Raw genomic sequence first — 14,866 nt, 5'->3', positions numbered from 1 at the left:
CTTGCTCAAGTTTACCTTTGGGAAGTCCGGTAGAAATCTGCTACATTATCTTCAAGGCCCCATGATGCAAGTGGCCCAACCGCCTATGCCATAACTCGCCAATATCTTAGCTTTGCACCAATTCTGCTTTGGAACTCAATGCAGCACAGTCATCTACCTCTAGCTTGTAGAGATTCTTCACTCGAATCCCAATCCTCTTGGTCTGACCCGTGGCTATGTGTCTCAGGAATGCCTTTCCTTTACTGAAGACTACATCATAGCCTTTGTCTTCCAACATCGCAACCGATACCAAGTTCTTCTTCAGTCCAGGCACATACTTTACATCAGTCAGGGTGAGAGGAGCTCCATGCTCCCTCTGAAAAACAACCGTACCTTCACCTGAAACACGGTACTTTCCATCATCGCCCATCTCTATGCGCATATTGAGGTCTTTCTCCTCCAAGGTACTGAATAAACTCTTATCGTCAGTCATGTGGAATGAGGCTCCACTGTCTAGATACCAAACAAAACCCACCATCGATGAAACCATGCATGCGATGAGGGTAAAATCCAATTCGAACTGAGAGGCTAGTGCCTCACCTTCTGATCCTTTCGAGGATCCCTTCTTGGATTTCTTCAATGGACAATTAGTTGCATAATGGCCCACCTCATGACAATTAAAGCATCTCACTTTAGATTTGTCAATCTTCTTCCCTCCATGGGAAGAACTCGATTTGGAATGGGAAGCCTTCCCTTTCCCTTTCCTTGCCTTACTTGCTAAGGCTAGATTTTCTTCATCATCATGCTTAGATGAAGAACCATCTCTGGTGCTTCTCCTGATCTCCTCCTGCATCAGATCCGACCACAGTCATTCCCAATCCGACAATTTCTCTCTTCCATTCACTGAGTCCTGGTAGCTATTCCAGCTCTTTGGAAGACCGAGGAGAGCAAGGCTCACCATATCATCATCGGTTGTCATTATTCCTACACTCCCAAGCTCATCTCTACAGGTGGTGAGCTTGTTCAGATATGTAGAAATAGTGTCGCCCTTTTCACACTTGATTTTCCGAAGCTTGTCCTTGAGCGCCAGCTTCCTCTGGTCGTTGTTGTTCTGATATAGGTCCTTCAATGTCTTCCACATTGAAAATGGAGTCTCCTTCCCATGGAGACTCAAGACAATATAGTCTCGAACTCCCTCCATAAGAATCCTCCTCGCCTTCGCCACAAACTTCTTCCATTCGGCCAATTCTTGTGCATTAGCTACAATTCTTGTGCATTAGCTGCAACTGGCTTGGGGATTTCTTGATCAATGAAATCCTTCAAACCATTGTCTTCTAATACCACTTCCATGTGATCCTTCCATGCTATGTAATTTGAGCTTCCATCCAGTGCATACTCGAGTCTCAAGCCATTAAACGCCATTGGTGAACTTTGAGGTGTGATAAGAATTTGATTTTGTACCTGCAATCAAGAACTTCAAACTTTGAATTTTCCCTTCTCAGTATGTTGTTCATAGCTCTGATCACCTTTGCTCTGATACCATGTAGAAATTCTCATTGTAGATTAATCTGATTATGCAATGTACTAAAGCAAAATACTTAATCTACTTCTACAATCAAACTTGTGGAAGCTTAATCGATTTGAGCAAGATCAAACAAAACACATATAACAAGAAGAAGAAACAATCAGACATGAAACACAGAAGAATACTCTGGGGAAAGCCTCAGCTAAAAACCCCGCTATTTGTATTATCATACAAGTGGAAATATCTCAAGATTACACAAAGCTTTAGCTCTCACAGCTATCCAGCTCTCAGTACAATCCCTCACTACTTCTCATAGACAGAATATACAACACATATGCCTTCTCCTCTATTCTCCAAGCCTCCTATTTCCTTGCGCTGTTCCTTTGGGATGATTCACCTTCAACCAAGTGGAACACTGCTCTTACACACTGTAAAACTGCGCAATCCTCAAGGAATGAATTCCTTCTGCATGCAAGAGATTTTCTCATGGGAAAATTCTTGCAACTGATAGTACATTGTCCCTACCTTTAATCTCAACTGGGTCTTTGTTTGAACTGACATGCATGAGTTATTTATGAGAGAATATTCAGTTATCTGGAGTACACTAGTTGCATACATGCATGCATTAATTGACTGAACTCACAATTAGTTACTCAAACTATTTGTAACTAATTTAACTGGACGTAACTCAGTTAACTGAGCAAACTAATTACAACTCAAATACAACTCATCCTTATCTTCTTAATTAAGGGATAACTTCCTCAATGAAAGGGATAACCGTTGCATGACTTCACAAAGACTTCATGTTTGAATTTCTCCAACTAATTAACTCAAGATGAATTAATTAATTATTTTTCAAACAGCTGGTGAGACTAAATTCGAATTTTAATCCTCAATTTTAATTCAAGGACAAATTAAAATTGGAATATTTTGAAATGCTATTTTTAGCATTTCTTGTTGCTATTTTCAACAGGAACATCCACAAAATTGTGGTTGTCGCTTAGGATAACTTTCATTCCATAAAAGTCACAAACCCAAAAGTGACCATTCAAAAATTGGTTCTTTCGAAGGCATAAGAAAGACTAGATTGGATTTTCTTACATTTAGTCCTTATTTTTATGGGGTTCACTCTCCATATGGTAAATAGGATTATGGGTTATGTCTAATTTTCCTCCTTTCTGGTTTTGATCAAAGGAGCCCCTTCTAATTTCTTCCAAACCTCAAGAGGGCCCCGACAAGGTTGTCCATTATCTCCCCTCTTATTCCTGATTGTGGAAGATTTTTTAGCAGCTTGATGAATTAGTTCAGTACAAGGGGGCTCCTTCAGAGAGTCAAAGTCTAAGATGTAGTGGTAGTCTCACATCTTCTATTTGTTGATGATTTACTTGCCTACATTATGGGATATTTGAGATATTTCTCCTCTCTTAAGTGATCCATAGACCTCTTTTGTTAGGCCACAAGGATGGAAATAATGGACATAAATATTGTATTATCTTCAATGGTTTTTTGTTAGAATTCATAGTGTAGGTGAGGGAGATTTTACCTTTTTTGGAGAAGGAATTGGATGATGTTTTCATATATTTATGGTTCCACATGAAGCCGAACAATTACCACATTTTGGATTGTATTTGGATGGTTTGAAATGTGGAGGCTCACATTTCTCATTGGTTCAATTGTTTCCTCTCAAGGGGTGGACACCTGGTGCTTATGAAGTCATATTTAGAAAGAATTCTTGTATATTAGAATTCCATGATTGTGGTCCCAAAGGGAGTTCTAAATATGATTAGAAAATTGATTTTTCATTTCCTGTGGTTGGGTGCTAGTAATAATAAAGGTTTTGCACCGTTAAGTTGGGAACATCTCATAGATTTTAAGGACCTTGACGGGTGGGGCCTTAAAGAGATCCATATATTCACCAAAGCATTGGCCAAAAAAAACTTTTGGAGGTTAACACAGGGTTCTTCCTTTGGCACAAAGTAATACAAGAAAATTATTTTCTCAAGAAAACTCTTGCGGAATGGTTCAAAGTTCCCAACAAGTCTCTCAAATGCTCAATAGTATGGAAAGTGTTGGTTGGAGTTTTTCCTTTGATAGGAAAATAACTTCCTGGCACATGGGATACATTCATCATATTATAATAGGCCTTGATACTTGGTTCGCTACAGGTAATGAGTACATTCTCTCTACTCCTATTTTATTATAGCTTGAGCAACTGAATATTCTTTTGTTAGTTGATGCTAGTGTTCAACATCCACAAAGTAGAGGTTGGCTAAGGTGGAAGTCTACAAGAGACCTAGACCTTTCAGGTGAAAAAACATTTAAATGGGAAAGGTACATCTATATGGTTATTGAGAATCATGTTTATCTTTGAGATAATGTTCCTGATATGCTTGCTTGGTTAAAAATATCCTTTCTCACCACAACAAAATAGGCCATTAGCACCAAAAATAACACAAGAATTTTTTTTTTTGAGACTACGAATTCGCTTCAATTGGCGACGTGAAACCCAACAGAAAGTAGCATCTTCACTTCAGCCCCATAAATAGCACTAGGAATAGTGTTGGGAATAATATCAGGTTTAACGTCGAGAAAAATGCCAGAAATAATGTTGGGTTTAACGTCGATAATTATTTCTTCCATTGTTGTGTCCATTTTTACTTCTATTTTTTCTCCCAATTGTGCTTCATGTTTTGCTTTTGGTATGACATCAAAATAGTTTTTTTTTTGGCTTCCTAGTTTATGCCAAGTTATGCTTCCATTATAATGTCATTGTTGCTTTGAGTTTTGGTTCAAATATGGCATCGCTTGTTGCATTTAGCTTTGCTTACATTATGGCATCTTCTTTATATTCTAATATGGCTTCCACTATAGTGTCTTTTGTTGCTTCTAATATTTCTTCCATTATTGCTTTTTGATTTGCTAAGTGAGTGGATTCTTTGTTTGCTTTTTTGGGGATGCCAAGTTTGGCTGCTAGTATTGCTTCCATGATTACTTCTTTGTTTGCTACCAAAATTGCTTCGTTTTTTTCTTCTTAGGTAACACCAAGTTTTTCTTCCAAGATTTATTTTGGTGTGCTTCTAGTTTGGCTTCAATTGTTGCTTCCTTTGTGACCAAAAATTGATCGTTGTTATTCCATATGAATATCAGGGCATGATAGAATCAAACAACTAACCTCTTGCTTGTAAAGTAGGTTATCTTTTATTGAGCTTGCACCCTTTGAAGAAATAAAATTTAAAAAAAGAGACCTTGAAACTTTATAAGTATTATAAATTATACAACTTTCAGTAAATTATAAAACCTCGTAAAGTCTTGGAAATGTTTTTACTAAACAAGCAAAATAACATTGAAGCTACATGTCCCTACCTAATGGTTATGTGAGTTATCAAAGTGGGTGGAGGGAAAAATAGTTACATATAAGATACTCAATATGTTTAGTTGAATATTGTTGGGTGTAGTATGGGGTAGATTAATGGACCAACATTTAATGTCAATCTGGGGTTTGTGGACTTCGAGGCACAACAATAGAAATACCATAGAAATACTTCAGGGACATGCAAAACAAAACCCTAATTTGTCTAGAAGTTATCTGCTGACACCTTCAAATTCATGCAAACATTAGTAAATCCTATAATCAAAGGAATCAATTAGAAAAAAAACCCTAATTAATACAAACATAAATTGTGTTGTATACTAACAATTGGAAGCAAACCCTAACTATCAATAACTGAAAAGAAAAACCCTAATTAATGAACAAATCTTAATTGTTGATAAGCAAACCCTAACTACTAATTAACTGGAAACTTGATCACTAGCCCCTTATTTAACTGAGCAAGCCAAAAAAATTGTCTTATTGAGTTAAGAAAAAGACAATTCTAATTACTCCTCAAGCCAAGCAAAGCACACAATGAATGATAAAACCCTAATATCAATCCTGCACTCTTATTCTATCTTCACTCAACCTGTGTTTAATCAAGCAAACAAGGAAATAGATGAAAATTTGTCTAAGGTGTCAATAAAATGCATCAACTGTAAGTATTGCATACATGAGTAAAAATAGCCTTTCTCTAATCACAACCATACATACCCTCAACAAATGTTTCACCTCCTCAAAATAAATGACAGATCTAGAAACACTATTTCATCAAAACTAGTGCAAGAAGGAAACCAAACATAAAACACTCTGTAATTCTAAGAGCATGAACCAATACTCAATAAATAATCACTCTTAAAAGATACAGGCATAAAAGGAATACAAGTCAACACATACAATTAAATGAAGACATTACAAGAATATGGTGCATAAGTACCTGAACAAATTACAAGTGCATAATAGTGAATCGACCTGTAGATAACTTAAAAGACTCCAGATGTCTGGCCTCAAAGATAGGAATTTCTTAATACAATACTCCTTGTCAAGAAATGTTGATCAATAGTTATAAGTGCAAGTCATAAGTATAAATATCTGATTGGAATGTTTAAGATTTCAAACTTTGTGGGTCAAGTAACAACGATATACAAACTATGCAACTGTAATGATTAAATTCGTTGACTTTGTTTCTTATCAAAAGAGGTCAAATGAGAACGTTACAAAGTTTGTATGAAGAGTAGATTTGAATGTTTCTGGGTCACTTAGTGTATTAAAACTCATATACACAACTTTTCAGGCCTTAATTAGGTTATAATTCCTTCCAAGTTCTAACAAGTTGTAAAGGCATCTAACAACAACTAGAGGTCTTGCAATCTAACTTAGGATCCAAGTTACAGAAGTTTCAAATGTCTATAAATATATTATCTTATATAAGTATGAAGAGATTTGGAGTTGTGAGTCTAGCTCGTATTTCAATTGACCTCTATATCAATACTTCAACAACAACGCTTGAAACCTTAAACCACAACTTGCAACAGAGTATAAAATAAATGATTGTCCTCATAGCAGAATAAGAGGTGACTACTATAACTTATGGTCACTGCTCATACCAAAGGTACACATAAAATTTCTTGCCAACATTCACCACATGATTTCCAGATCTTTAGCATGAAACAAATACAAACTAGATATAAATTAATAAGTTGTGCATATCTTAGAGAAGACAAAGCATAAACTACACACATAGGATTATTAAGTTTGAAAATAAATCTTGATAGTTAACACTCCTTAATGAGAAATCACACACACACCTCAATAGATCAACAAGCTATGACAATAGGATAATGTTCAAGAGTGGTGACAAGCTAGATTGGTCGGGCCCAAACCAACTAGATCACACCCTCTAGGAAAAACTTAAATCATAAGATGTAATTGTTCATTGAATATGTTATCACTCAGGTTGTTCCCTAAAGTTGTAAGAAAGGGAATACGGTCGAGGTAACCACAGACCAATCTTTTAGATACAGATTCTAGCCAATCTACATCCAGAGAGGGGTCTCTCTTTATTATTTATGTTTGTTTTGAGGTATATTAGGCTAGCTATGAGGTGCAAGGGTTTTGTTTTGAATTTGGTTGGAAGGAGGGAGATTCAATAGAACAGTGAGGTAAAGATGAAGAGTTTCGGTCCATTGGGCATGATGGAGTCAAAGAAAGATAGCTTCCTGGATTAGGTTTCTTATCGGAGGAGGTATCACAGAGCAAGGTACTCAAATATGGGGCAATATATAGGCTGAAATCATATGGAATGGAGTCAATGGATGAAGGGCAATTAAGAATCCTTCATCATGTTGACAGAGGGAAAATGGATGATTACTGTCAAGAAGCAGTTAAGAATTCCTTGGCAAATATTCAAAGTGAAGAATCAGGGGATACAGGAGCATTTAAGAATTCGCTGTCTATGCTAATTCGGAAGAAAACATTAATAATAACAGAGATTGAACACAGAGTGAAAACAAGCAAATTCTGGGCTATTCTTTTTCTCTATTATTTAGATCATGAAATATAGATGATATAATAAACACAGAAACTATAAAACACAAGTTAGAAGAGACTTATTGATTCATAAAACGATTCAAGAATTCTGCAACATGGTCCTTAGCATCAATTCTTCATTCAGTATGCCAGACAAAAATGGTTCCAATAGCCTTTTATTCCAGAAAACTTCAGTGTTACAGTCAGGAACTATGAATGTTCATCAACCAAGCAACCCCTAATACTTCTTCTGGGGGGGTATTTATACAAAAATGTCAAGATATTATGCAAAATATCTGATAGAAATAAATATCTGCTGACAATTAATGTTTCTTTTACATAGATAGAGACAGACAGTCTCGAAAACAGGAAGACAATAAATAGATGCAATAAATTCGTGTTGTGCTGGTTGATCCGTCTTTATGAGAAGTACTGGAGGTAGGTGCTACAAGTTGGTTCCCAGCTATTTCCTATGGATCCTCTGCGCTGATCTTTTTGCTTTGGCCGGACTTCCTTTAATGCTGATGTGATACGCTTTGATTTGCAGGACTGTGGTTCATTTCTGTTCTGCGCATTTATAACAGATGGTGCACAATTTTGATTTGACCAATGATAAGTCTACAAGATCTCTAGCATGCTTTGCCACCATTCTGGTCCTGGTATTTGATGTCTCTGCAGCTTCCTTAAAGTCTCATCAGTCTCTGTGTACCTGAAGAAATTAGGTGGGATGGTGAACAGATGCTTCACCTCATGCTCTATGTAAAAAAGATTTTCCAGGCTGTCATACAGGGACTGGCCAGATGGAAGTGCTTTTTCTGTTGAAGTACTTGAAGATGCACTAGCTTGATTGATAGAAAATGTATTTAATTTGTGTATATAGTCCTTGTGCTTCATAAGACGCTCATTATTTCTCACAGTACTTGGCAAACCTTTTTGATTCAGGACTGTAAATTTGTCTGTGAAAGAATCAATTTCCACCTGCATGTCCTGGCATCTCCTGTCCAAGTTTTGCATTAGAGTTCTCATGGTTAGAACTCTCTTGATGTCCAAAATGGTACCTGTTCTGTCTCTAATATCCAGTGCTTCCAGTTCTTCACTGGTCTTGGTATTCAAAAAATGGATTAGCCTGTTAGCTTGCTCAGGCATTTGCCCCAATACGGCTCTTGTTTTCTGAACTTCTACTTGGGCTACTTTTATCAAATCAATCTGCTCATAAATGGTCTGAATAGACCTCCATACACCACTAAGTGATTGAATGATGTTGGTCCACAAAATTCCTTTGATTTCTGCCAGAGGCTTATGCAGAGAGAGATCTTTTTCTAAGGCTCTTACCTTGTTCTCCAATGCTTTGACTTCTCTTGTTTTCTCTGCCACATTCATTTTAGATTTATCATAACTTTGCTCAATCTTTGCTAGTTTTTCTTTGACTTGCTTCAATTCGGATACTTGGAGTTTCAACTCCTCCATGGCTTTAATTAATTGCTCTGTGGTCATAATAGTGCTGCTGCCTGGTGTTGTTGTTGTTGATGTTGCTCCTGTGATGACTTCTGCAGTTGATGCTGGGATAGTGGAAGGTACTGCTGTTATATTTGTTGGAGGGGCAGTTGTGGCTGTTGGAGTTACTTCAAGTGGCTGGGAGGTCGACTCTCCCTGCTTTTCTTTCAGAGCTTTCTTCAATGCCTGCTCTATTTCACTCAATCTTTCATTCATTCTCATGAGCAGGTCCATCATGTCCTCCTCTGATTTCTGCTCTACAACTTCTGCCATTTGTGGATGAATAGTAGAAGGCAGTTTCAGCTATTTTTTTAGGGCAGCAATGTCCTCCTCTTTCTTCTTCACCAATGCCTTTATGCCTTTGGCATCTTTGGGATCATGTCCCAGCTCAATGATAATCTCCTCTAAGGATTTGATCCTATTGTACTTTGCTTGAGAAGAAGATTTCTCCAAATCCAACTGAGCAGAGGTATTATTCAAGGAATCTTGAAATTTATGAGCTAACATAGCTTTGTCAGCTAGCGTGGAGTATACCATCTCTCCAGTCTGTTTGTGCAGCTCAATCTGGTCTATTGGATGAATATCCTTGGCCAAGACCTCCAGATTTGTCCTAATGTAATCAGCTGCTGATTGCAGTTGCTGCACCTTGGGCTTGAAATAGCTCATGATCATCTTTCCTTCTTTAATGTCATATGCTGACATTAATCTTTGCTGTTTTGAGGGGGCCATCTTAAGATATTGGTTATAAATTTGCAGCCTCAATGGATCATTTCTAGCCTTTATCTCTGTGAATGTTCTTTTGATGTCAGAGGGTTGTTTGCCTGGTGGCCTGGTAGATGATACTTCAACACTATGTTGTCTTTCTAGCTCCTGCCTGTGTGAGCTAGTGGATGTCTCTACCACTGGAGAAGTCTGCTGGCTGGTTACCCTCTCACTTCTTAGACTTTCTATTGTTTCTTCAATGATTTCCTCTTCAGATAGAGGATCCAATCTTTGCCTCTTTGCACTTGGCTGCTCAGCAGGTCCACTGATAGGTGTGGCCTCTTCCCTGTCTCTTTTCTTGCCTTTTTCCTCATTTAGAGGAGTCTGTAACGCAGGAATCTCTGCTGCTTTGGTTTGAACCGGAGGAACTTGCCCTTGGCTCTGCTCTTTTGATGTTGCTGGCTGGTCTGTCATTATAGGATGCTTCGTATCAACCACTTCTTTGCCCTTTGTCGTCTCTGTAACTGGTGTGCTAGCTTCTTGTACAGGCTGCTGTGAAGTTCCAGCAGAGGATGTACCCACTCCGGTTTGCTGAGGCAGTTTGAAATATACCTGTCCAAAAGAGTCTAGGTCAAGGGTCTTTTCTAAATCTTTCATGGCTTGTTCCATTACTTCTTGCTGAGTAAGTTCTTCTATTAATGTACCCTCTACCCACTCATCCTGATTAGCATACTATTCTATTTGTGGGATGCTATGATGAATATAAGCTGATAGCCTGTTTCTTACTCTTCTGTCACTTATAAAGTTGTTTGTGTCATATGGTACCCATTCAAAACTCTTCTTCAATTTAAGGTCATGCCCTAATATCTTATCAACATCTTCCCATGCCTCTCTCTTATGGATGATAAAAGGGCCTAACTGGTTTTTTATTCTCAGTTGAGCCTTTTTCTTTACATTGCAAAAGTGGGTTAAGTCTGAACATATGAGCTGCCTGAAGTATTCTAATGCAAATAGCCTCATAGGCACATATTTGGGCAGCTTATAAGGGCACAGCTCACAGCCATATATTCTGATTTCAGTGTGATTCTAGTAGAGGTACTAGTCACCTATTCTATAGCTTTTGGAAATCTGTAAGATTTTCTTCATATCACCAGAGAGCCTGGAAGGAGGAGCTCCTATCAAGAGAGTGGAGGCAGGGTGTACAAACTCGTCAATGAATTCACAGTAGGTATAAGGGGATTCAGAAGTCTTATGGAAGACTGAGGTCCAAAAGATCACAAACCTCCTCTCCCCTTTGGGATCCAATTTTCTGATAGGCAATGAGAAGCTGTCTGTTTGATAATATAGCAGAAGGTGATATATGAATGAAGTGTACTTGAACCAGGAATGCAAATAGGGAGGTGGGTATTCAGGTTGGCAATTTGTTTTTATGAATAACTGAACTATCCGGGTTATCTCTGGGCTGGACAACTGAGAATCCTTTTCAAGTAGATAGCCCATGGACAAAGGAGCAAGGGGATGAGTGGGATAGAAGTGCAACATCTCATTGATAGATTCAACAGTTATGTAAAAGAGCATAGTTTGTGATGGGGTCATGACTGCTTTAGTAACAGGGTCACAGTTGGCACATCATTGGTGGATAAGATCTAGGAACACATTGACTGAAGGCGGGTAATACCTGGGAAGATTAGATTCCCATATCCCATAGGTATCAGAGTTGTCCAGGTGACTATTCCTAATTCGGCAAAATGCCTCGAGATGGTTCATGTCACCAGACATCTCTTTAATTTGAGAATCTCTTTCAGCCAAAGGCAACCAGTCCTGGTCTTTGTGAGGTGCATTAAGAGGAGCAATGTTTAGGGCTGCGGGGGCCTCCATGATTGGTTCTTATGTTTTCAACTGGAGGTCGGGTTTTTGTGGGAAAAACGGGCAAAAGAGCAGTTCTGGTGTCTTGGTATAGCAACCGTGGACTGCTTGAGTTTAAAATTTGGCTTTTAAAGGTATAATTTGTAGAGGAAAACCAAAAATATAGGTTTGGAGGGTAAATTGGGGGTAGATACCTGTTTTTAGCGACGAACCGGGTACTTCGCAGGTTGCAGGCCGAGCTGTGGAGCAATAGGTTGGAGTTTTCCAGCTGGGTGGCGGACTGTACGCTTCAAGCAATGCACTGGACGTAATTCGCATGCAAAACAGTCATGGGAAACAGACGAATGAAAATGAACGAAAATGACGTTTTTTGTTAAATAGGGAGTCCATACAGGTGAAGATGGTTTTAGATAGAGGAGGAATAACCTGTTGAGGAGTTTTGTGAACCCAACGTTTTGGACTGCCAAGTGAGTCCATCATCAGGGGACGCGACAATAGATAATCTTGAATCAATGATATATCCATGAGCTGGGTTTTAGGGTATATATATCTAGGTTATTGAAGAAAGATGTGAGAAATTAGGTCGGCCATTGTATTTATTTTAAATTTTTTTTTTTTTAATCAAAAATTAATTGTTTTGAATAATGATTTATTTACTGAGTTTAAATTAATTAATTAATTATTTATTTATTTGTTATATTAAATTATCTGTTTATTATGATTATTAAAATTTTTATTTATTTATTTATTATAATTTCTTTATTCTAATTTAATTTTTTAACTTTTAATTTTTAGCATAATTATATATTTTGAAAAATATGTATCTATATATGTTTTAATTTAATTTAATTAATAATTATTTATTTATTTATTTAATTTTTATTTATTATAATTTCTTTATTCTATTTTAATTTTTATAACTTTTAATTAATTATATATTTTAATAAAAGTTTGTTATTTAATTTAATTTAATTAATTAATTAATTAATTATTTGTTATATTTAATTCTTTGTTTAATAACTTTTAATTTTTATTTTAATTATATATATTAATAAAAGTTTGATATTTAATTAATTAATTAATTATTTGTTATATTTAATTCTTTGTTTAATATGATTGTTAAATTATTATTAATTTTCATTTATTTCAATTTCTTTCTTCTATTATAATTTTTAATTTAATTGCATATATAAGGTTTGATGAAATATGAAACTATATGATTATTGTTATAATTATTATATATATATATATATATATATATATAAATAAATAAATATGATATATTTTTAATTTAATTAATCAATTAATTAATTAATTAATTAATTTATTACTGTTTTATGATTTGATTAGGTTAATGAATTAATGCTTAAGGAGTTAGTTTTGAGATAATCTGAGGGAAAGGGTTAATCTGAGTGGCGATTCTTGTTTTTTAGGATTTCTAGTAAAGGTTTCCAAGTGTTACTTAATTTTTTCTATTTCAATGGCTTCTTTAATTTTTCTTTTAAGACACTGTTCTTCTTTTCTAACAAGTTTGGCTTTTTCCATGCAGATGTAATGAGAGGAAGAGTGAACATGTTCAGCTAAGGCTGATTTAACAGTTGAGCTCCTTTACTTCTCTACCTAACTATTTATCTGCCAAGATTGGACAATTTGGACAGATTTCATTCTCTATTTCTAAAACAAGTAAATTCAGATACGAACTAGCCAAGATTGAGTTGTTTGGCCATTCATTAATGGTGGCATAAATCAACAAGCTGCACACTATCATATTTTGCAAAAATAGAATAGTAGTGGCATTTTGTACTTGCACACTTTCCTGGTCTTTTTCATTTGGGGCTCATTTATTTTCTTTTTTGTGACCATCTTATTCTTTTTGCCCTTTGATTTTTCTTTTAGGGCATACCCTCTTTTCATTTTTTAATTTTTTGATTTTTCTCACAATATGGAAAACTTTACAGCAAGGAAAGGATGAACATATCAGGGATTTCAACCAGTCAATCATGAAATATGACACCTATTGGTATAGGAGTATAACACTGGCTCCACTTGGGGATGGCTTTTCCTGGTGAAAAGTCAAGAACAACAGGTCAGATGGCCTTATGTACAACTCTTGCTGCTCTGTGTTCTGAAATCTTCTTGCTGCTGGTTGTTTTATTATACATATGACAGTCATATTTGTGAAGCTTAGGGCCTTCTCTTCAGGCTTCAACTTCAGGAATTTTACTGTCCAAACCAAACTGAAATATTACTAAAAATACAATATGTACATCACAGGGCAGGAATGCATCAAACAGTTGGTTCAAAATAGTGTTTCAGCATTCAGCCATTGACAGGCCCTTCTTCTGCTTCTGAATCATCCAGGTTCTTTAAAAAATAAGTGTTGTTGCCTTGTGAAGCCTGAATAATAAAAGGTCCCTTCCATAGGAAGTCAAACTTCCCATGTTTTCCTTTATCTTCTCTTTTGGAATCCCATTTTAAAACTTTGTCTCCTATGTGAAAGTCCTCTGCCTTGGTCCTTTTATCAAAGATTTTCTTGAGTGTTTCTTGTAACACTTGGGATCTTTGAAACACCTCTTCCCTATTTTGCTGCAAATGGATGGTCTGATTGATCCTTCTCTGGATATCATTGGGTTCCACCTGAGCTTCTTGCAGTAGCTTCATCATAGGTACTCCCAAAGATGAAGGAAATATAGCCTCCATACCATAGACTAACTCATAAGGGTTGGTCCCAATGGATCTCTTGGTGGTTAACCTGTCTGTCCACAGTGCATTGATAAGTTTCTTATGCCAATTTTTCTTGTTTTCTTCCAGCAATTTCTTAATGATGTTGATCAGGCTTTTATTGGATGACTCAGCCAGACCATTACCTTGGGGGTAATAGGCTGTGGATTGGCCTAAGTTAATGTGGTCTTTGTGAAGGAAATTGATCATTCTCTTGGATTTAAAAGCAACAACATTGTCTGTTATAATCTTTTTAGGACAGCCAAATCTAGACAGGATGTTGGTTTCTAGGAATTGAATAATGACTGAATCATTGGCTTGTCTACAAGGGATGGCTTCTATCCACTTAGTGAAATAATCTGTGGCTGTCAAGATCCATTTGTGTTGGCCAGAAGAGGGAGGGTGAATTTCCCCAATGAAGTCTAAACCCCATTGTTGGAAAGGCTTTTCTGTGGAAATTGGTTTAAGGGGTAGAGGCAGAAGTTTCCTTTTTCCTTCAAAGATTTGGCATTTGTGGCAAGCAGTGACAAACTTTTTGACATCAGCAAACAAAGTGGGCCAGTAAAATCCAGCCCTTAGGATTTTATCAGCAGTTGATTTCCAATACAAATGTCCACCACAATCTCCTGCATGAAAATCTTTGAGTACCTTGTCAGTTTCATCTTTTATTAGACAATTTA

The sequence above is a fragment of the Pinus tabuliformis genome, chromosome 1_2 (genome assembly GCF_031772625.1).
Source record: "Pinus tabuliformis cultivar Carrire ecotype Pingquan chromosome 1_2, CPIR1, whole genome shotgun sequence".
In the NCBI taxonomy this organism is placed as follows: Eukaryota; Viridiplantae; Streptophyta; class Pinopsida; order Pinales; family Pinaceae; genus Pinus; species Pinus tabuliformis.
The sequence above is the reverse complement of the archived record's forward strand: the minus strand, read 5'-3'. Positions refer to the sequence as shown.